Below are 25040 nucleotides of genomic sequence, written 5' to 3' on the forward strand. Positions count from 1 at the left end.
GGTTGAATACTACTTGTAGGCACTGTATATATATATACAGTGGTGGCCAAAAGTATTGGCACCCCTGCAATTCTGTCAGATAATACTCAGTTTCTTCCTGAAAATGATTGCAATCACAAATTCTTTGGTATTATTTTCTTCATTTAATTTGTCTTCAATGAAAAAACACAAAAAGAATTGTCCTAACGCCAAATTGGATATAATTCCACGCCAAACCTAAAAAAGGGGGTGGACAAAAGTATTGGCACTGTTTGAAAAATCATGTGATGCTTCTCTAATTCGTGTAATTAACAGCACCTGTAACTTACCTGTCACACCTAACAGGTGTTGGCAATAACTAAATCACACTTGCAGCCAGTTAACATGGATTAAAGTTGACTCAGCCTCTGTCCTGTGTCCTTGTGTGTACGACATTGAGCATGGAGAAAAGAAAGAAGACCAAAGAACTGTCTGAGGACTTGAGAAACCAAATTGTGAGGAAGCATAAGCAATCTCAAGGCTACAAGTCCATCTCCAAAGACCTGAATGTTCCTGTGTCTTCCGTGCGCAGTGTCATCAAGAAGTTTAAAGCCCATGGCACTGTGGCTAACCTCCCTAGATGTGGACGGAAAAGAAAAATTGACGAGAGATTTCAATGCAAGATTGTGCAGATGGTGGATAAAGAACCTCGACTAACATCCAAACAAGTTCAAGCTGCCCTGAAGTCCGAGGGTACAACAGTGTCAACCCGTACTATCCGACGGCGTCTGAATGAAAAGAAACTGTATGGTAGGATACCCAGGAAGACCCCACTTCTTACCCCGAGACATAAAAAAGCCAGGCTGGAGTTTGCCAAAACTTACCTGAGAAAGCCTAAAATGTTTTGGAAGAATGTTCTCTGGTCAGATGAGACAAAAGTAGAGCTTTTGGGGAAAAAGCATCAACATAGAGTGTACAGGAAAAAAAAAGAGGCATTCAAAGAAAAGAACACGGTCCCTACAGTCAAACATGGTGGAGGTTCCCTGATGTTTTGGGGTTGCTTTGCTGCCTCTGGCACTGGACTGCTTGACCGTGTGCATGGCATTATGAAGTCTGAAGACTACCAACAAATTTTGCAGCATAATGTAGGGCCCAGTGTGAGAAAGCTGGGTCTCCCTCAGAGGTCATGGGTCTTCCAGCAGGACAATGGCCAAAAACACACTTCCAAAAGCACTATAAAATGGTTTGAGAGAAAGCACTGGAGACTTCTAAGGTGGCCAGCAATGAGTCCAGACCTGAATCCCATAGAACACCTGTGGAGAGATCTCAAAATGGCAGTTTGGAGAAGGCACCCTTCAAATATCAGGGACCTGGAGCAGTTTGCCAAAGAAGAAAGATCTACAATTCCAGCAGAGCATTGTAAGAAACTCATTGATGGTTACCGGAAGCGGTTGTTCGCAGTTATTTTGGCTAAAGGTTGTGCAACCAAGTATTAGGCTGAGGGTGCCAATACTTTGTCTGTCCCATTTTTGGAGTTTTGTGTGAAATGATCAATGATTTGATTTTTGCTTCATTCTCTTTTGTGTTTTTTCCTTGCAAGCAAATTAAATGAAGATAATAATACCAAAGAATTTGTGATTGCAATAATTTTCAGGAAGAAACTGAGTATTATCTGACAGAATTGCAGGGGTGCCAATACTTTTGGCCACCACTGTATATATATGTATATCCTGATAACTATGGACATTGCATATGAAGTATATGTATGAGATTTACTGCTTGGGTTTACATAGGTATGATCCACATCTGACTATGGAATGTTGATAGTTAGACATACTTTTCAAGAAGGTAGGTCCCTGGATTGGCCATAGGATAATAGCCCAATTTTTCATATTTTGTCTCCTTACCTGTATAATATGTGATGCTGTCTCATGGGAGGTCGATCGCGCGGTCGCGCCGCCGCACCGGGGCGCGCATCCATCACTGTATCTTCCGGGATCGTTGCTCCGGTCACGTGCCAGGTCCTACGCTCACGTACACACATGGGTGTGTTGTGACTGGGCATGTGGCCAGACCGCCCTCTCTGAAGGATGCGCTCCCCCAGCGCGTCGGTGCGATGTGTGCCATGAGGACCTGCACATGGGAGTGGCCAATATTCATGAGCACCCACAAATAATATACAACCCCTTGTCTGTTATGATGAGATAATCATGTTTCCTTGTAGTCCGATAAGGGCATAGACCCTATTACACTTGTAAATGAGAAGAATTGTTTGAAAAAGAAAGAGATTCAATGGGAAATGGGAGGTTGTAATGCAGATATAGGAGTGTGCCTGGGAGATTAACATATGACACATCCACTGCGTATACCATGTCCCGCCCCGAGCCTCTATATGAGTCTGTATTAATGACAATTATCAGTTTCCACATGTGCAGCAATTTGCTGGTTGGTGTTTTTTCAGTATATATGGCTGCGCTTACCAGTATGATTTTAACCCCAGAAGAAGGCGCAGGCCGAAACGTACGTCGGGTGGTTTTGGGACCTGGGATTGGAACCACATCCTTGTAAAGGCATCACTTTGGATTGCCTGATATATTTTTGGTCCCATATGGTTTATGGGCCCGATTCAGCAAGGACGATAATATCAATACTAGACTTTGAATGGGGTATAAATTGAAAATTGATTAGATGTTTATGCTGATGTCATTTAGTGGTATTGTGGTGCCACCTAGTGGTTAATCCATTGTTTACATGTCTTTTATGTGATTTAAAGGTTTGTGTATCTTTTCTAAATAAAGAGTTGATATGGTGAATATATCTAGGTGGCTCTTATGTACATGTTTTTCCTATTGGATATATGTGTAATGGTTGTGTCTGACCGTGCAGAAACATGGTCTGATCATACCACAGCTCCTGGGCAGGCGAGGAAGCAAAAGACTATACAGTTGATTCTTTCTGTGGGGTAAAACATTTCACTACCTGTTTTTAAACAATGTTTTACTTCAAAGAAAGAATCTACTTCAAACTCATGACTCATGTCTGTATACTCTCTTTTTTCCGTCCTCCCCTGCCCAGGAGATGTGGTATGATCAGAGCATGTTCCTGCACGGTCAGACACAGCCATTACACAGGGGAACATTCATAAGATTATCTCAGCACAGGAACATTTTATTTAAACACATCCAATTGTGGAAATTATTATTATTCGAGGATCTATTGATTAAAATTAACTTTGTTCATGGGACAACCCTTTTAATGTGTAAGCCTCGCCCCCCTTATGAACACCTTTAAAAATTATCACTAAATAAAACGACCCACATCTCTGGAACCATATAGTAGATTTAAAAATAAAACAAAAAAATGGAATACTCAGGTGAAAAAAGCAGTAACACAACAAAAAATAATTTATATTTTGTAACACAATAATAATACTAAACTTCAGAAGAAAAATTATCAGGTCATTTTTAATACACAGAAAACACCATAAAAACGATGTTTGGAATGGTGAAATTGCGCTCTTCTTTTTTATTTCAGCCAAAGAATTTTATTCTATTTTTTAGTACATTATATGTTAAATTTTATATTCGCATTCGAATCTACAACTTGTCTCACAAAAACATTCGTCATACAGCTCTGTTGACAGAAACATTTAAAAAGTTATGGATTTTCCAAGACTTTGACTAAGGTCACGGCCCCACTATCAGTATTCGGTCAGTATTTTTTCTCAGGAGTGGGAGGCAAAACCAGGAGTGGGTGATAAATGCAGAATTGGTGACTTGTTTCTATTCTACCTTTTCTCTGATTGTTCTTCACCTGGTTTTGGCTGCCACTCCTGAGAAAAAATACTGACCGAATACTGACCAAATACTGATAGTGGGGCCATGGCCTAAAGAAAACAAAAGCGAGAAAATGGAAAAAATGGTATCACGACCCTTCCACTCGCTGTGTCCTAGAGACGCTGTGAGTGACTGCTTAGCCGCCTCTAGTTAGCAGCGGCACATCAGGCTGTCAGTGTAGTGTTTGGGTTTCCCCCAGGTGTTTTCCTTTAAGGATAATTGCCAGTGTCACGTCCTCCGCTCATTGTGTCATTGAGGCGGTGACTGACAGCTCAGTTGTCCAATCTGGTGCAAGGGTGTGCTGAGCTGTCAGTGTTTTGATGGACAGCTCGGCTGTCCAATCTGAGTCTGGGAGGTGCTGAGATCCTTTCAGGTGTTCCCTGTTCCAGCTGATTACCCAGATACTTAGCTGAACTGTCAGTCCCAGATCTCTGCCAGACGTTTCATGTGCTCAGTGATTTGCCTTCTATTTCTGTGCTCTGTTTATTGATCTATTGCTGCCTGACCTTGGACCTCATTCTGACCATCCGTTTGCCTAGCTCCTTTGCTCTGATCCTCTATCTTCCTGGTATTCTGACTTCAGTCCTTGACCTTACGTTGTCTCTGTCTTTCACCTTTAGTTTACTATGTACTCCCTTGGTATCTGACCCCGGAACGTTTGACTACCCTGCCTCACGGCTTGTCTGTGGGTAGTGACTAGCTTCACAGCTAGGCTATTTAACTGGCTGGCAATGTTAGGTCATTGCCAATTGTAGCTTCAGCTCCATGGTGTGTTTACTCTGTGTTCTGTATTTTTATCTTTTGTTTTTGGACCTTGGATTTTCCTTTTGACTACTCGTTTGTATAACCTTTTTGACGCATTCTGACCTTAGTTACCAGACCCCAAATTTTGCCCTTTATTATCTGTTTCTCTTATCCCTTTGTCTTTGACGTAACTTCCTGGCTTTTGACCTTGGACCTCTTGACCTTTCTGCCTCATGGCTAGTCTGTGAGTAGTGACTAGCTTTACATTACAATTGGCCTTACATTTATCTTTTTCGTCAGTATGAAACCTGTTCACACGCTCTGTGATCAGGTGGCGAATCTGAAGCAAATGATTCAGGATCTGACTAAGGAATACCAGAGCCTGGAATCAGCACAATTTCAATTGCAGGGTCAGATGACTAGTTTGATGAGAATTCCCTATAGCTCTCCGCTGTCGTCGGCGGCAGCGATGTCTATACACCCAAACATACAACTGTCCTTCTCGAACCCGTAGTGGCCCTTCCTGAGAAATTTTCAGGAGAGAAAACCCAGTTTAGGGTGTTTAGAGAGCGCTGTAGATTATTTTTTTAACCTGTGACCCCAGTCTTCAGGCGGGTGGGAATAATCATCTCCCTACTGTAGCGTCGGCGTCCCTGCCTCCTGCCAGACAGGGACGCCGTTCCCCTCACCTCTCCGCTCCGTGCCCGGCGGCTTCCTCCTGCTCTGCTGGCAGCGAGCGCTGCTTCCCAGCCTCTGTGCTTAGGGCGCGCGCTCCCCCTCTCTTAAAGGGGCCGCGCGCGCCGTCCTAAGGAGTCCCCGGCCAATGGCCGGAGGACCTCACCATATATAAGGCACCTCCTCCAAAATGGAGGTGCCCGAGCAATGTTGTTGCAAAGCCTTTCAACTCTGCTTCAGCCCTCAAGTCCCGTTACCAGATACCTGCCAGTTACCTGCCAGATCTCTGCTTGATTCCTACCTGATTTCTGTCTATCTGCTTGCATTCCTGCGGTCCGACAGTCTGCCTTCCAACACCTGTCAGTCTGTCTATGGATCTGCCCGCCCGCTCACCTGGGAGCGCTCACCTGCTACCTGCCTGCTAGCCTACCTGGAGGCTCTGCCGTCACTTGCCGTGACCACCTGCCCGTCCAGAGACTCTTGCCTGCTCACCTGGGAGCGCTCACCTGCTACCTGCCTGCTAGCCTACCTGGAGGCTCTGCCGTCACTTGCCGTGACCACCTGCCTGTCTAGAGACTCCAGCCCGCTCACCTGGGAGCGCTCACCTGCTACCTGCCTGCTAGCCTACCTGGAGGCTCTGCCGTCACTTGCCGTGACCACGTGCCTGTCCAGAGACTTTTGCCCGCTCACCTGGGAGCGCTCACCTGCTACCTGCCTGCTAGCCTACCTGGAGGCTCTGCCGTCACTTGCCGTGACCACCTGCCAGTCCAGAGACTCTTGCCCGCTCACCTGGGAGCGCTCACCTTCTACCTGCCTGCTAGCCTACCTGGAGGCTCTGCCGTCACTTGCCGTGACCACCTGCCTGTCTAGAGACTCTTATCCTGCTGTCACTTGCCGTGACCACCTGCCTGTCTAGAGACTCTTATCCTGCTGTCACTTGCCGTGACCACCTGCCTGTCTAGAGACTCTTACCCTGCTGTCACTTGCCGTGACCATCCGCCTGTCAAGAGACTGTCCCCGTCACTTGCCGTGACCTCCTGCCCTTCTACCCAGAGACTGTCCCTGTCACTTGCCGTGACTACCTGCCCCTCTACCCAGAGACTGTCCCTGTCACTGGCCGTGACTACCTGCCCGCCTTCCCTGGGAGCCACCCGCTTCCTTACAAGGACTGCCCTTTGTATAGTTGCTCTGAGGTTCCACCTCCCAGACCCGTTACACCTACTATGAGGGGCCCCTCAGATTTGGGCATTTTCCTTGTCCTCACAAGCTCCAGAACAGCCTTCTGTTGATGCCTTCTTTGACACCTAAAGGTTGACATATGATAAACCTGAGAGGATCCAGGTCACAGAGGCAAATATTATGAACTGACACGGGGCCCGCTCTGCAGAGGACTATAGTTGAGTTCTAGCAATGGTCCAATTCCACAGAAGCGTGTCTGATACACTGGCTTTGCATACTTTTCCCTTTGGAGAGGTTATGATCCAGGCCATTCGGATGGATCGCAGGATTCGGGAGAAACGTGAAGAGCGACAGTAGGTTTCGGCTATTATTGCCGAATTGGTCGACTTATGTAAAGCAGAACCAATGTAGGTTGGAGCTACCAGTTCTCGGACCAGTGAGAGAAGATGGCAGCGCGATCTCGCAGTCTGCTTCTACTGTGGTCACGCTGGACATATTCTTAAGAACTTCTCAATAAGCTCTCAGGCGCACAGGCTGTCGAGAAAAGCCTAAGTCTGGGTGATTGTTGAGGTCACTCAGACTTCCATGTACCCTTTTACTCCTCAGATAAGCTACTTCTAAATGTATTTTCTAAGAATCAGTTGATACCAATGTTAGCTCGCATTTACTGAGGGTCTGCCACCAACTTCATGAAATCAGGACTGGTTCAGAAATTAGTAATAGGGACAGTTAGGTTGGACAGACCCATTAAAATTTTTACCATTGATAGGACACCGTTACTCCAGAACCTTGTCTAGGTGGTAACAGTGGAGTTTACACTTAGAGTGGGAACACTTCATTCTGAGTCCATCTCATGCTTTGTGTTGGAATTTGTCTGCTGGGTTGGTATTGCGGTTTCCATGGCTACATATACATAATCTGGAAGGATGTTGTTAAGTGGAGCCCCAATTGTCATAAAAATTGTGTTAGTTTTATACAAATTTGTTCCGCTAGTCTGGAGGGTCTGCCGGGGTACCTGAAAGAATCCGGAGATGTGTTTTCAGAGAAAGAGGCAGAGATATTATCTCCCCATCGACCTTATGATTGTGCTATAAATCTTGTCCCTAATGCCAAATTACTGAAAGCTCGCCTGCTCAATTTGTCGGGACCTGAACGTACTGCCATGAAAGACTATGTAAATGAAAGTTTAAGGAAGGGTCATATCTGTCCTTCTTCCTTGCCTGTGGCTGCTAGGTTTTTCTTTGTTAAAAAGAAAGATGGTGGTCTCCGTCCTTCCGATTTTCGTGAAGTAAACAAAATTACGGTTAAGAATACTTACCCACTTCCACTCATCCCTGACCTATATAATCCGCTTATGTGGGCTAAATGGTTTTCTAAACTTGACCTTAGAGGGGCTTATAATTTGATAGGTTTCCAGCAGGGTGAGGAGTGGAAAATGGGGTTTTTAATGTCGGAGGGTCTATTTGAAAATCTTGTCATGCTTTTTGGGTTAACAAATGCACCAGCAGTTTGTCTTTTGTAGGTTTTGCATCTTTTTGCTAGTGTGAACATGCTCTTATTTCTTGCATGTGTACCATCTTAGACCTCAGTTCACATTGCTTGGTTTTTTGTCTTGTTTGCATTCTGTGCAAATTAGGGGTGTTGCATCCCCCTTGTTGAGCTGGTTAGTATATACAGTGCCTACAAGTAGTATTCAACCCCCTGCAGATTTAGCTGGTTTGATAAGATGCAAATAAGTTAGAGCCTTCAAACTGCAAACGAGAGTAGGTTTTATGAACAGAAGCATAAATCTTACAAACCAAAAAGTTATGTTGCTCAGTTGAATTTTATTAAATTTTAAACATAAAAGTGTGGGTCAATTATTATTCAACCCCTATGTTTAATATTTTGTGGAATAACCCTTGTTTGCAATTACAGCTAATAATCGTCTTTTATAAGACCTGATCAGGCCGGCACAGGTCTGTGGAGTTATCTTGGCCCACTCCTCCATGCAGATCTTCTCCAAGTTATCTAGGTTCTTTGGGTGTCTCATGTGGACTTTATTCTTGAGCTCCTTCCACAAGTTTTCAATTGGGTTAAGGTCAGGGGACTGACTAGGCCACTCCAACACCTTGACTTTTTCCCTATTGAACCAGGCCTTGGTTTTCTTGGCTGTGTGCTTTGAGTCGTTGTATTGTTGGAAGATGAAATTAAGACCCATCTTAAGATCCTTGATGGAGGAGCGGAGGTTCTTGGCCAAAATCTCCAGGTAGGCCGTGCTATCCATCTTCCCATGGATGCAGACCAGATGGCCAGGCCCCTTGGCAGAGAAACAGCCCCACAGCATGATGCTGCCACCACCATGCTTGACTGTAGGGATGGTATTCTTGGGGTCGTATGCAGTGCCATCCAGTCTCCAAACGTCACGTGTGTGGTTGGCACCAAAGATCTCGATCTTGGTCTCATCAGACCATAGAACCTTGAACCAGTCTGTCTCAGAGTCCTCCAAGTGATCATGAGCAAACTGTAGACGAGCCTTGACATGACGCTTTGAAAGTAAAGGTACCTTACGGGCTCGTCTGGAACGGAGACCATTGCGGTGGAGTACGTTACTTATGGTATTGACTGAAACCAATGTCCCCACTGCCATGAGATCTTCCCGGAGCTCCTTCCTTGTTGTCCTTGGGTTAGCCTTGACTATTCGGACAAGCCTGGCCTCGGCACGGGAGGACACTTTCAAAGGCTGTCCTGGCCGTGGAAGGCTAACAGTAGTTCCATAAGCCTTCCACTTACGGATGATGCTCCCAACAGTGGAGACAGGTAGGCCCAACTCCTTGGAAAGGGTTTTGTACCCCTTGCCAGCCTTGTGACCCTCCACGATCTTGTCTCTGATGGCCTTGGAATGCTCCTTTGTCTTTCCCATGTTGACCATGTCTGAGTGCTGTTCACAAGTTTGGGGAGGGTCTTAAATAGTCAGAAAAGGCTGGCAAAAGAGATCTTTAATCCACACATGTGAAGCTCATTATTCTTGGTGCCTGAACTACTTCTTAATACTTTAGGGGGACCAAACAGAATTCTTGTGGTTTGAGGGGTTGAATAATAAATGACACTCTGAATTAACTTTTAACGTTTTAAAAAACAAAACAAAAAAAAAACAAAAACAAAATTTGCTGCAGTGCATTTCCCACTTCCAGGCTGATCTACAGTACAAATGTCACAATGCCAAGTTAATTCCGCATGTGTCAACCAGCTAAATCTGCAGGGGGTTGAATACTACTTGTAGGCACTGTATGTAGCTTCCCACGGGCTTAGGTGGTCTGATATTGGGACCCGGTTCTATTTGTCTACCCTTTTATATGCATTACTTCAACTTTGATATACAGTAAGGTTTTTAATATAGACAGTGTAGGACCGTCCCAAATTAGGGTCACCTTGTCGCTGGTGGGACGGCTTGTATACTTTTTTTGATCAAAAATAGTTCACTAAGTACCCTATATTTCATATGCAACTTTGCTTTACATTTATATATAATGATGATAGGGTATGAGATATTTTTTGTCTTTTGTAGGTTTTGCATCTTTTTGCTAGTGTGAACATGCTCTTATTTCTTGCATGTGTACCATCTTAGACCTCAGTTCACATTGCTTGGTTTTTTGTCTTGTTTGCATTCTGTGCAAATTAGGGGTGTGGCATCCCCCTTGTTGAGCTGGTTAGTATATATGTAGCTTCCCACGGGCTTAGTTGGTCTGATATTGGACCCGGTTCTATTTGTCTACCCTTTTATATGCATTACTTCAACTTTGATATACAGTGAGGTTTTTAATATAGACAGTGTAGGACCATCCCAATTTAGGGTCACCTTGTCGCTGGTGGGACGGCTTGTATACTTTTTTTGATCAAAAATAGTTCACTAAGTAACCTATATTTCATATGCAACTTTGCTTTACATTTATATATAATGATGATAGGGTATGAGATATTTTTTGTCGTTTGTAGGTTTTGCATCTTTTTGCTAGTGTGAACATGCTCTTATTTCTTGCATGTGTACCATCTTAGACCTCAGTTCACATTGCTTGGTTTTTTGTCTTGTTTGCATTCTGTGCAAATTAGGGGTGTGGCATCCCCCTTGTTGAGCTGGTTAGTACATATGTAGCTTCCCACGGGCTTAGGTGGTCTGATATTGGGACCCGGTTCTATTTGTCTACCCTTTTATATGCATTACTTCAACTTTGATATACAGTAAGGTTTTTAATATAGACAGTGTAGGACCGTCCCAATTTAGGGTCACCTTGTCGCTGGTTGGACGGCTTGTATACTTTTTTTGATCAAAAATAGTTCACTAAGTACCCTATATTTCATATGCAACTTTGCTTTACATTTATATATAATGATGATAGGGTATGAGATATTTTTTGTCTTTTGTAGGTTTTGCATCTTTTTGCTAATGTGAACATGCTCTTATTTCTTGCATGTGTACCATCTTAGACCTCAGTTCACATTGCTTGGTTTTTTGTCTTGTTTGCATTTTGTGCAAATTAGGGGTGTGGCATCCCCCTTGTTGAGCTGGTTAGTATATATGTAGCTTCCCACGGGCTTAGTTGGTCTGATATTGGGACCCGGTTCTATTTGTCTACCCTTTTATATGCATTACTTCAACTTTGATATACAGTGAGGTTTTTAATATAGACAGTGTAGGACCGTCCCAATTTAGGGTCACCTTGTCGCTGGTGGGACGGCTTGTATACTTTTTTTGATCAAAAATAGTTCACTAAGTACCCTATATTTCATATGCAACTTTGCTTTACATTTATATATAATGATGATAGGGTATGAGATATTTTTTGTCTTTTGTAGGTTTTGCATCTTTTTGCTAGTGTGAACATGCTCTTATTTCTTGCATGTGTACCATCTTAGACCTCAGTTCACATTGCTTGGTTTTTTGTCTTGTTTGCATTCTGTGCAAATAAGGGGTGTGGCATCCCCCTTGTTGAGCTGGTTAGTATATATGTAGCTTCCCACGGGCTTAGGTGGTCTGATATTGGGACCCGGTTCTATTTGTCTACCCTTTTATATGCATTACTTCAACTTTGATATACAGTAAGGTTTTTAATATAGACAGTGTAGGACCGTCCCAATTTAGGGTCACCTTGTCACTGGTGGGACGGCTTGTATACTTTTTTTGATCAAAAATAGTTCACTAAATACCCTATATTTCATATGCAACTTGGCTTTACATATATATAATAATGATAGGGTATGAGTTATTTTTTGTAGGTTTTGCATCTTTTTGCTAGTGTGAACATGCTCTTATTTCTTTCATGTGTACCATCTTAGACCTCAGTTCACATTGCTTGGTTTTTTGTCTTGTTTGCATTCTGTTCAAATTAGGGGTGTGGCATCCCCCTTGTTGAGCTGGTTAGTATATATGTAGCTTTCCACGGGCTTAGGTGGTCTGATATTGGGACCAGGTTCTATTTGTCTACCCTTTTATATGCATTACTTCAACTTTGATATACAGTAAGGTTTTTAATATAGACAGTGTAGGACCATCCCAATTTAGGGTCACCTTGTCGCTGGTGGGACGGCTTGTATACTTTTTTTGATCAAAAATAGTTCACTAAGTACCCTATATTTCATATGCAACTTTGCTTTACATTTATATATAATGATGATAGGGTATGAGATATTTTTTGTCTTTTGTAGGTTTTGCATCTTTTTGCTAGTGTGAACATGCTCTTATTTCTTGCATGTGTACCATCTTAGACCTCAGTTCACATTGCTTGGTTTTTTGTCTTGTTTGCATTCTGTGCAAATTAGGGGTGTGGCATCCCCCTTGTTGAGCTGGTTAGTATATATGTAGCTTCCCACGGGCTTAGGTGGTCTGATATTGGGACCCGGTTCTATTTGTCTACCCTTTTATATGCATTACTTCAACTTTGATATACAGTAAGGTTTTTAATATAGACAGTGTAGGACCGTCCCAATTTAGGGTCACCTTGTCACTGGTGGGATGGCTTGTATACTTTTTTTGATCAAAAATAGTTCACTAAGTACCCTATATTTCATATGCAACTTTGCTTTACATTTATATATAATGATGATAGGGTATGAGATAATTTTTGTCGTTTGTAGGTTTTGCATTATGAGTGATATATTTTTGATTGTATTGGATAGTTTATTGTGGTATATCTTGATGTTATTCTTATTTTCTCGCCTGAACTAGATTCACGCTATAAACCTGTCCTTTTTGTTTTACAAAAACTTGGAGAAATGTACTTTTTTGTTCAAGAAATATCGTTCTTGGGGTTCATTGTATTGGCTGAAGGGTTTAAAATGTATCCTGGGAAGGTACAGGCCATAATTGATTGGGTTCAACCCCGTGACCATAAAGCGTTACAACGTTTTTTATAATTTGCCAGTTACTATAGGACATCTATTAGGGTTTTTTCCCAGATCGTTAAACCTCTTCCTGATCTCACACATTAGGGGCTGGATCTTAAAGTTTGGTCACCAGATGCAATTGGGGCTATCGGGGCTTTTGATAAATTGAAAGAGTGTTTCATGTCTACTCCTGTTTTAATCGAACCTGATCTCCAGAGTCGGTTCATTGTGGAGGTGGATCTTTCAAAGGTCAAGGTAGGGGCTGTATTATCTAAAAGTTCCAAAACTCTGACCAACTTATGGCCATGTGCATTTTTCTCTAGGAAATTTTCATCTGCTGAGAGAAATTATGATGTTGGGAATTGCGAGCTTCTTGCTGTCAAATTAGCTTTTGAACAATGACGACATTTTTTGGAGGGAGCAGTACATCAAGTCACGGTGGTGACGGTTCATAAAAAATTAGCTTACATTAAATAAGCTAAACAGTTGACACCAATACAAGCTAGATGGTCCCTCTTTTTCTCAGGATTACATTTTTTTATTATGTTCAGGCCGGGGTCCAAGAATGTGAGGGTAGATGCATTACCACGCAGCCTTGACTCCGTTTCTCCTCCTGAACCTCCATCCTCCATTCTTCCCCAATGCATTGTGGTTTCCATGCTATCCTCGGAGTTGGAAGCAGAGATACATAGAGTCCAGTCATGGGCTCCTCCCACTACTCCTAGGACCAAATTATTTGTAATGGTGTACCTAAGATTGCGTCTGTTACAAGAGTTTCATGATTCTGTCTTGAGTGGTCACCCTGGAGCCACAGCTACGCAAAAGCCATTGCAAGGCTTTTTTTGGTGGCCATCAATATATATTGATATTGGAGATTTTGTTTCTGTTTGTGATGTTTGCGCATGCGCTAAAGTCTGTCATAACCGGCTGGCCGGGGAATTTGCTCCATTATCAATTCCAGAAAGACCATGGACTGTTATTTAGGTGGTGGTTGACCAATTCAGTAAACAAGCCCATTTTGTTTCTTTATTGGGGCTACCAATTGCTGAAATACTTTCCATGTTGTTTATCAATCATGTGGGGAGGCTGCATGGAATCCCTCTGAACATTGTATCTGATAGGGCGGTGCAATTTGTCCCCAAATTCTGGAGAGCATTTTATAGAAAATTGGGGATTGATTTGTAATTTTCCTCTGCCTACCACTCTGAAACCAATGGTCAGACAGAAAGGACTAATCAGTTGTTGGAACAAATTTTAAGGTGTTTTGCTGCATCTCAGCAGGAGGACTGGTCCTCAAATTTACCTCTTGCTGAGTTCTCCTATAACAGTCAGATCAATCAGTCTACTGGAACCTCACTTTTTTTGTAATTAAGGTTTTCATTCCCATTTTGTTGAATTTTCTAGGCTGAGCTCTGGCTGTCCTTGAGTACAGGTGGCCATATAGAAACTTTGTGATGTCTGGAGGGAGGTCCAAAAGAATATTGGGGTGGCTCAGCTTCTCCAAAAATGGAAGGCTGATAGGAAACGTTAGGCGGGTCCCATATTCAGGCTAGGTGATAAGGTTTAGTTATCATAAAAAAAAAATATTAAGCTGAAGGTACCTTCGTTGAAGTTGGGTCCTAAATTTATTGGCCCGTATGAGATTCTGGAGGTAAGCATCTCAGTTGTCTTTAGATTGAAACTTCCTCCCTCACTTCATATTCCGAATGTTTTTCACAAGTCCTCTGTTGTTATCTCTTCTGTTTGGATCCCTTATCTCCACTTCCTACAGTTTCCGTTGATAGAAGGTTAGAGTACGAGGTGCAAAGGATTGTGGATTCTCGAAGGGTCCGAAATTCCCTCCAATATCTTTTTCATTAGAGGTGATACGGACCCAAAAAGAGATCCTGGGTTACGGCTCATTCCGTGAAGGCCAATCATCTGGTCAGGGCCTTCCAACTTCGGTTTCCTGGAAAACCAGTTGGTCTGTTGGCCCCCTAGAAGACAGGGTAATGTCACGATCCCGCCATTCGCTATGTCCTAGGGATGCTGTGAGTGACCGATCAGCCACCCTTTAAATAGCAAGGGCGTGTCAGGCTGTGAGTGACAGCTCAGCCGCCCGCCCTATGGATAGCAGAAACATGTAGGGCTGTTTTCCTTTCTGGATAATTGCCAGGCTGTTTAACTGGCTGGCAATGTTAGATCATTGTTAATTGTAGCCTCAGCTCAGTGATGTATTTACTCTGTGCTCTGATATTCTGATCTTTTGTTGCCGGACCTTGGATTTGCTTTTTGACTACCCATTTGTACAACCCCTTATCCCTTTGTCTTTGACGTACCTTCCTGGCTTTTGACCTTAGACCTCTTGACCACTCTGCCTCACGGCTAGTCCATGAGTAGTGGCTAGCGTCTCAAATGGCTGTAGCAAGAAGGGATTAATATAAAAAAAAATATTGACGGAAGTGTCCATTTAAACTTTTTGCTGCTTTTCATTTTAGTTGTAAAAGTGTACTTGTCATTTCAGGTAACTTTATAGAATATGTGTGAATTGTGTGCTAATGAGGAATAACACTATTTTTGGCTGTTATATAACTTGTTTACTCTCTGCAAGCGCTATCTCCAATTTTGTGTTCTCTCTGACTTAGTGTGTGGAGACTAGCTACTATAATGTTTTTCATGCATAGAAAACACAGAAATATGGGTTCCTGATCTTCTTTCTCTGTAACACATTTATAAGCAGCATGTGGACTGGTATACAGCAGTATTGATTGCTTTGGATTTCTGTCCAGTTCTGGGTAAGGTAAATTACTTGCTAGAAGCTGCAGAATGGATCCATTTTTCTGCCTGTGTTAGTGATTCTGTCTGCTCTTCCTTCCTCCACTATCCTTTCGCCTTAGAGTTTAAAGGGAACCTCCTGTCATGTCCTATCTACTATGTAAACTGCCCCCATTGCATTGTAACACTCTTTTTTCATTAAAATTGGGTTATGAGTCATCATGAGTATGTAGCATTTTATATACTTATATCATACCTGCTCGTTTAGTCATAGGGGTGGAATCCTCGCACTCTGGAAACCACAGGCAAGTAGGAAACGTTCCTGTTGACCACACGCAAGCAGACGGGATGCTGGAAACCACTGTCAGGCGGGGAACGTCAAGGAGATCACAGACAGGTAGCAGACAAAATTCCGGAGTAACAAGAAAGTCTAATACCATGGAATCTGCACATACCCAGGAGGATGCGCTGAAAACCACAGGCAGACAAATAGAAGAGGTCCTACAAGACCAGGAACAGGTAGCACACAGAAGTCCAGAGAAACTAGACAGTCTGAACAACTTGGTAGCCCCAGACAGCAAGGAAGATGTCCTGGGAACTGCAGTCCGGTTGCGATACTGGAAACTGCAGGCAAATAAGTAGCAATACTGGAAACTGCATGCAAGCAGGTGAGGTCCTCCACTGACGGGTAGCAAGGTTACTGGAAACCGCAGACAAGTAGGTGATGTCCTCCTCTGACAGGTAGAAAGTTTACTGGAAACCGCAGACAAGTAGCTCATGGATGGGAAACTACAGAAAGCCAGGAGACATCCTGATGACTGTGTACTTCAATTGTACACAGACAACTAAGAGAGTTACTAGCAAATCTTAGAGCAAAACCAAGACACAGGTGTGTGTCTTGGAAGGCCTTATATAGGCCTAGGATATATAACACATGGGAGCATGCCAGGCTACTTGCAAAGCTTAACGTGGAACGCAAGAAAATCAAACGGACCAGGGCATGTGCATATCCACTGCAAGACACGATAGAACAAGATGTAGCAGCTGCAGTAGATGTGGAGGCTGGATTAGTTGAGCATAAAGTTTTTTTTTCTGTGAGTTCTGGTGAGCTGTGGTGTCCATAATACTGTGGGGGTCATCATACAGTATTTTGGCTGTGTGGGGTAATATTATACTATATGGGGGCTGTAAAGGGGTTCATAATAATATATGGGGGCTGTAGAGGACCATCATGATCTATTGGGGCTTTAAGGGGGACCCTCATATTATATGGGAACTGTGGGGTACCATCGTACAGTATTGGGCATGTGAGAGGGACCCTCATATTATATGGTGGCTATGAGGGACAGTCATACTGTATTGGGGCTGTCTGTGGGACCCTCATACTGTATGGGTGCTGTGGGGACCATCATACTCTATTGGGGCTGCAAGGGGGACCCTCTTAATATATGGGGCTGTGTGGGACCATCATACTGTATTGGGGCTGTGAGGGGGACTTTTATACTATATGGGGACTGTGGGGGACCATCATACTGTATTGGGGCTTTGAGGCGGACTCTCATATTACATGGGAACTGTGGGGTACCATCGTACAGTATTGGGCATGTGAGAGGGACCCTCATATTATATGGTGGCTATGAGGGACAGTCATACTGTATTGGGGCTGTCTGTGGGACCCTCATACTGTATGGGTGCTGTGGGGACCATCATACTCTATTGGGGCTGCAAGGGGGACCCTCTTAATATATGGGGCTGTGTGGGACCATCATACTGTATTGGGGCTGTGAGGGGGACCATCATACTATATAGGGACTGTGGGGGACCATGATACTATATGCAGGGCTGTGGGGGGACAATCATACTGTATTGGGGCTGTGGGTGACCATTATAGTATATGGGCGACAGTGGGTTGTCCATCCCGCTGTATTGGAGCTGTAGTGGGACCATCATACTATGTTTGGGGACCATCAATCTGTGTGGAACAATGTGGGGGAACCGTAATACTGTGTGGGGGAGCTGTGGAAACAATCATATTGTGTAGTGGACTGTGGTGGAACCATCATACTTTGTGTCGGGCTGTGGAAAACATCATGCTGTGGGGGACCTTCATACTGTAGTGGAATCATATTACTGTGTGGTTGAATCATCATACTGTGTGAGGGAGCTGTGGAGACCATCATACTGTGTGAGGGACTGTGGTGGGACCATCACCTTCTGTGGAGGAATTATCAAATTGTGGATGGTTATGGAGACCACCATGCTGTGGGGGGACCATCATACCGTGTGTGGGGCACTAGTGACTATCAATGTATTGGGGCTGTTGGGATCATCTTACTATGTCTTTCCCATGTTGACCATGTCTGAGTGCTGTTCACAAGTTTGGGGAGGGTCTTAAATAGTCAGAAAAGGCTGGCAAAAGAGATCTTTAATCCACACATGTGAAGCTCATTATTCTTGGTGCCTGAACTACTTCTTAATACTTTAGGGGGACCAAACAGAATTCTTGTGGTTTGAGGGGTTGAATAATAAATGACACTCTGAATTAACTTTTAACGTTTTAAAAAACAAAACAAAAAAAAAACAAAAACAAAATTTGCTGCAGTGCATTTCCCACTTCCAGGCTGATCTACAGTACAAATGTCACAATGCCAAGTTAATTCCGCATGTGTCAACCAGCTAAATCTGCAGGGGGTTGAATACTACTTGTAGGCACTGTATGTAGCTTCCCACGGGCTTAGGTGGTCTGATATTGGGACCCGGTTCTATTTGTCTACCCTTTTATATGCATTACTTCAACTTTGATATACAGTAAGGTTTTTAATATAGACAGTGTAGGACCGTCCCAAATTAGGGTCACCTTGTCGCTGGTGGGACGGCTTGTATACTTTTTTTGATCAAAAATAGTTCACTAAGTACCCTATATTTCATATGCAACTTTGCTTTACATTTATATATAATGATGATAGGGTATGAGATATTTTTTGTCTTTTGTAGGTTTTGCATCTTTTTGCTAGTGTGAACATGCTCTTATTTCTTGCATGTGTACCATCTTAGACCTCAGTTCACATTGCTTGGTTTTTTGTCTTGTTTGCATTCTGTGCAAATTAGGGGTGTGGCATCCCCCTTGTTGAGCTGGTTAGTATATATGTAGCTTCCCACGGGCTTAGTTGGTCTGATATTGGACCCGGTTCTATTTGTCTACCCTTTTATATGCATTACTTCAACTTTGATATACAGTGAGGTTTTTAATATAGACAGTGTAGGACCATCCCAATTTAGGGTCACCTTGTCGCTGGTGGGACGGCTTGTATACTTTTTTTGATCAAAAATAGTTCACTAAGTACCCTATATTTCATATGCAACTTTGCTTTACATTTATATATAATGATGATAGGGTATGAGATATTTTTTTGTCTTTTGTAGGTTTTGCATCTTTTTGCTAGTGTGAACATGCTCTTATTTCTTGCATGTGTACCATCTTAGACCTCAGTTCACATTGCTTGGTTTTTTGTCTTGTTTGCATTCTGTGCAAATTAGGGGCGTGGCATCCCCCTTGTTGAGCTGGTTAGTACATATGTAGCTTCCCACGGGCTTAGGTGGTCTGATATTGGGACCCGGTTCTATTTGTCCACCCTTTTATATGCATTACTTCAACTTTGATATACAGTAAGGTTTTTAATATAGACAGTGTAGGACCGTCCCAATTTAGGGTCACCTTGTCGCTGGTTTGACGGCTTGTATACTTTTTTTGATCAAAAATAGTTCACTAAGTACCCTATATTTCATATGCAACTTTGCTTTACATTTATATATAATGATGATAGGGTATGAGATATTTTTTGTCTTTTGTAGGTTTTGCATCTTTTTGCTAATGTGAACATGCTCTTATTTCTTGCATGTGTACCATCTTAGACCTCAGTTCACATTGCTTGGTTTTTTGTCTTGTTTGCATTCTGTGCAAATTAGGGGTGTGGCATCCCCCTTGTTGAGCTGGTTAGTATATATGTAGCTTCCCACGGGCTTAGTTGGTCTGATATTGGGACCCGGTTCTATTTGTCTACCCTTTTATATGCATTACTTCAACTTTGATATACAGTGAGGTTTTTAATATAGACAGTGTAGGACCGTCCCAATTTAGGGTCACCTTGTCGCTGGTGGGACGGCTTGTATACTTTTTTTGATCAAAAATAGTTCACTAAGTACCCTATATTTCATATGCAACTTTGCTTTACATTTATATATAATGATGATAGGGTATGAGATATTTTTTGTCTTTTGTAGGTTTTGCATCTTTTTGCTAGTGTGAACATGCTCTTATTTCTTGCATGTGTACCATCTTAGACCTCAGTTCACATTGCTTGGTTTTTTGTCTTGTTTGCATTCTGTGCAAATAAGGGGTGTGGCATCCCCCTTGTTGAGCTGGTTAGTATATATGTAGCTTCCCACGGGCTTAGGTGGTCTGATATTGGGACCCGGTTCTATTTGTCTACCCTTTTATATGCATTACTTCAACTTTGATATACAGTAAGGTTTTTAATATAGACAGTGTAGGACCGTCCCAATTTAGGGTCACCTTGTCACTGGTGGGACGGCTTGTATACTTTTTTTGATCAAAAATAGTTCACTAAATACCCTATATTTCATATGCAACTTGGCTTTACATATATATAATGATGATAGGGTATGAGTTATTTTTTGTAGGTTTTGCATCTTTTTGCTAGTGTGAACATGCTCTTATTTCTTTCATGTGTACCATCTTAGACCTCAGTTCACATTGCTTGGTTTTTTGTCTTGTTTGCATTCTGTTCAAATTAGGGGTGTGGCATCCCCCTTGTTGAGCTGGTTAGTATATATGTAGCTTTCCACGGGCTTAGGTGGTCTGATATTGGGACCAGGTTCTATTTGTCTACCCTTTTATATGCATTACTTCAACTTTGATATACAGTAAGGTTTTTAATATAGACAGTGTAGGACCATCCCAATTTAGGGTCACCTTGTCGCTGGTGGGACGGCTTGTATACTTTTTTTGATCAAAAATAGTTCACTAAGTACCCTATATTTCATATGCAACTTTGCTTTACATTTATATATAATGATGATAGGGTATGAGATATTTTTTGTCTTTTGTAGGTTTTGCATCTTTTTGCTAGTGTGAACATGCTCTTATTTCTTGCATGTGTACCATCTTAGACCTCAGTTCACATTGCTTGGTTTTTTGTCTTGTTTGCATTCTGTGCAAATTAGGGGTGTGGCATCCCCCTTGTTGAGCTGGTTAGTATATATGTAGCTTCCCACGGGCTTAGGTGGTCTGATATTGGGACCCGGTTCTATTTGTCTACCCTTTTATATGCATTACTTCAACTTTGATATACAGTAAGGTTTTTAATATAGACAGTGTAGGACCGTCCCAATTTAGGGTCACCTTGTCACTGGTGGGATGGCTTGTATACTTTTTTTGATCAAAAATAGTTCACTAAGTACCCTATATTTCATATGCAACTTTGCTTTACATTTATATATAATGATGATAGGGTATGAGATAATTTTTGTCGTTTGTAGGTTTTGCATTATGAGTGATATATTTTTGATTGTATTGGATAGTTTATTGTGGTATATCTTGATGTTATTCTTATTTTCTCGCCTGAACTAGATTCACGCTATAAACCTGTCCTTTTTGTTTTACAAAAACTTGGAGAAATGTACTTTTTTGTTCAAGAAATATCGTTCTTGGGGTTCATTGTATTGGCTGAAGGGTTTAAAATGTATCCTGGGAAGGTACAGGCCATAATTGATTGGGTTCAACCCCGTGACCATAAAGCGTTACAACGTTTTTTAGGATTTGCCAGTTACTATAGGACATCTATTAGGGTTTTTTCCCAGATCGTTAAACCTCTTCCTGATCTCACACATTAGGGGCTGGATCTTAAAGTTTGGTCACCAGATGCAATTGGGGCTATCGGGGCTTTTGATAAATTGAAAGAGTGTTTCATGTCTACTCCTGTTTTAATCGAACCTGATCTCCAGAGTCGGTTCATTGTGGAGGTGGATGTTTCAAAGGTCAAGGTAGGGGCTGTATTATCTAAAAGTTCCAAAACTCTGACCAACTTATGGCCATGTGCATTTTTCTCTAGGAAATTTTCATCTGCTGAGAGAAATTATGATGTTGGGAATTGCGAGCTTCTTGCTGTCAAATTAGCTTTTGAACAATGACGACATTTTTTGGAGGGAGCAGTACATCAAGTCACGGTGGTGACGGTTCATAAAAAATTAGCTTACATTAAATAAGCTAAACAGTTGACACCAATACAAGCTAGATGGTCCCTCTTTTTCTCAGGATTACATTTTTTTATTATGTTCAGGCCGGGGTCCAAGAATGTGAGGGTAGATGCATTACCACGCAGCCTTGACTCCGTTTCTCCTCCTGAACCTCCATCCTCCATTCTTCCCCAATGCATTGTGGTTTCCATGCTATCCTCGGAGTTGGAAGCAGAGATACATAGAGTCCAGTCATGGGCTCCTCCCACTACTCCTAGGACCAAATTATTTGTAATGGTGTACCTAAGATTGCGTCTGTTACAAGAGTTTCATGATTCTGTCTTGAGTGGTCACCCTGGAGTCACAGCTACGCAAAAGCCATTGCAAAGCTTTTTTTGGTGGCCATCAATATATATTGATATTGGAGATTTTGTTTCTGTTTGTGATGTTTGCGCATGCGCTAAAGTCTGTCATAACCGGCTGGCCGGGGAATTTGCTCCATTATCAATTCCAGAAAGACCATGGACTGATATTTAGGTGGTGGTTGACCAATTCAGTAAACAAGCCCATTTTGTTTCTTTATTGGGGCTACCAATTGCTGAAATACTTTCCATGTTGTTTATCAATCATGTGGGGAGGCTGCATGGAATCCCTCTGAACATTGTATCTGATAGGGCGGTGCAATTTGTCCCCAAATTCTGGAGAGCATTTTATAGAAAATTGGGGATTGATTTGTAATTTTCCTCTGCCTACCACTCTGAAACCAATGGTCAGACAGAAAGGACTAATCAGTTGTTGGAACAAATTTTAAGGTGTTTTGCTGCATCTCAGCAGGAGGACTGGTCCTCAAATTTACCTCTTGCTGAGTTCGCCTATAACAGTCAGATCAATCAGTCTACTGGAACCTCACTTTTTTTGTAATTAAGGTTTTCATTCCCATTTTGGTGAATTTTCTAGGCTGAGCTCTGGCTGTCCTTGAGTACAGGTGGCCATATAGAAACTTTGTGATGTCTGGAGGGAGGTCCAAAAGAATATTGGGGTGGCTCAGCTTCTCCAAAAATGGAAGGCTGATAGGAAACGTTAGGCGGGTCCCATATTCAGGCTAGGTGATAAGGTTTAGTTATCATAAAAAAAAAATATTAAGCTGAAGGTACCTTCGTTGAAGTTGGGTCCTAAATTTATTGGCCCGTATGAGATTCTAGAGGTAAGCATCTCAGTTGTCTTTAGATTGAAACTTCCTCCCTCACTTCATATTCCGAATGTTTTTCACAAGTCCTCTGTTGTTATCTCTTCTGTTTGGATCCCTTATCTCCACTTCCTACAGTTTCCGTTGATAGAAGGTTAGAGTACGAGGTGCAAAGGATTGTGGATTCTCGAAGGGTCCGAAATTCCCTCCAATATCTTTTTCATTAGAGGTGATACGGACCCAAAAAGAGATCCTGGGTTACGGCTCATTCCGTGAAGGCCAATCATCTGGTCAGGGCCTTCCAACTTCGGTTTCCTGGAAAACCAGTTGGTCTGTTGGCCCCCTAGAAGACAGGGTAATGTCACGATCCCGCCATTCGCTGTGTCCTAGGGATGCTGTGAGTGACCGATCAGCCACCCTTTAAATAGCAAGGGCGTGTCAGGCTGTGAGTGACAGCTCAGCCGCCCGCCCTATGGATAGCAGAAACATGTAGGGCTGTTTTCCTTTCTGGATAATTGCCAGGCTGTTTAACTGGCTGGCAATGTTAGATCATTGTTAATTGTAGCCTCAGCTCAGTGATGTATTTACTCTGTGCTCTGATATTCTGATCTTTTGTTGCCGGACCTTGGATTTGCTTTTTGACTACCCATTTGTACAACCCCTTATCCCTTTGTCTTTGACGTACCTTCCTGGCTTTTGACCTTAGACCTCTTGACCACTCTGCCTCACGGCTAGTCCATGAGTAGTGGCTAGCGTCTCAAATGGCTGTAGCAAGAAGGGATTAATATAAAAAAAAATATTGACGGAAGTGTCCATTTAAACTTTTTGCTGCTTTTCATTTTAGTTGTAAAAGTGTACTTGTCATTTCAGGTAACTTTATAGAATATGTGTGAATTGTGTGCTAATGAGGAATAACACTATTTTTGGCTGTTATATAACTTGTTTACTCTCTGCAAGCGCTATCTCCAATTTTGTGTTCTCTCTGACTTAGTGTGTGGAGACTAGCTACTATAATGTTTTTCATGCATAGAAAACACAGAAATATGGGTTCCTGATCTTCTTTCTCTGTAACACATTTATAAGCAGCATGTGGACTGGTATACAGCAGTATTGATTGCTTTGGATTTCTGTCCAGTTCTGGGTAAGGTAAATTACTTGCTAGAAGCTGCAGAATGGATCCATTTTTCTGCCTGTGTTATTGATTCTGTCTGCTCTTCCTTCCTCCACTATCCTTTCGCCTTAGAGTTTAAAGGGAACCTCCTGTCATGTCCTATCTACTATGTAAACTGCCCCCATTGCATTGTAACACTCTTTTTTCATTAAAATTGGGTTATGAGTCATCATGAGTATGTAGCATTTTATATACTTATATCATACCTGCTCGTTTAGTCATAGGGGTGGAATCCTCGCACTCTGGAAACCACAGGCAAGTAGGAAATGTTCCTGTTGACCACACGCAAGCAGACGGGATGCTGGAAACCACTGTCAGGCGGGGAACGTCAAGGAGATCACAGACAGGTAGCAGACAAAATTCCGGAGTAACAAGAAAGTCTAATACCATGGAATCTGCACATACCCAGGAGGATGCGCTGAAAACCACAGGCAGACAAATAGAAGAGGTCCTACAAGACCAGGAACAGGTAGCACACAGAAGTCCAGAGAAACTAGACAGTCTGAACAACTTGGTAGCCCCAGACAGCAAGGAAGATGTCCTGGGAACTGCAGTCCGGTTGCGATACTGGAAACTGCAGGCAAATAAGTAGCAATACTGGAAACTGCATGCAAGCAGGTGAGGTCCTCCACTGACGGGTAGCAAGGTTACTGGAAACCGCAGACAAGTAGGTGATGTCCTCCTCTGACAGGTAGAAAGTTTACTGGAAACCGCAGACAAGTAGCTCATGGATGGGAAACTACAGAAAGCCAGGAGACATCCTGATGACTGTGTACTTCAATTGTACACAGACAACTAAGAGAGTTACTAGCAAATCTTAGAGCAAAACCAAGACACAGGTGTGTGTCTTGGAAGGCCTTATATAGGCCTAGGATATATAACACATGGGAGCATGCCAGGCTACTTGCAAAGCTTAACGTGG

Source organism: Phyllobates terribilis, unplaced genomic scaffold, assembly GCF_046119375.1.
Source record: "Phyllobates terribilis strain yellow unplaced genomic scaffold, ASM4611937v1 Scaffold_260__1_contigs__length_2691941, whole genome shotgun sequence".
NCBI classification, from domain to species: Eukaryota; Metazoa; Chordata; class Amphibia; order Anura; family Dendrobatidae; genus Phyllobates; species Phyllobates terribilis.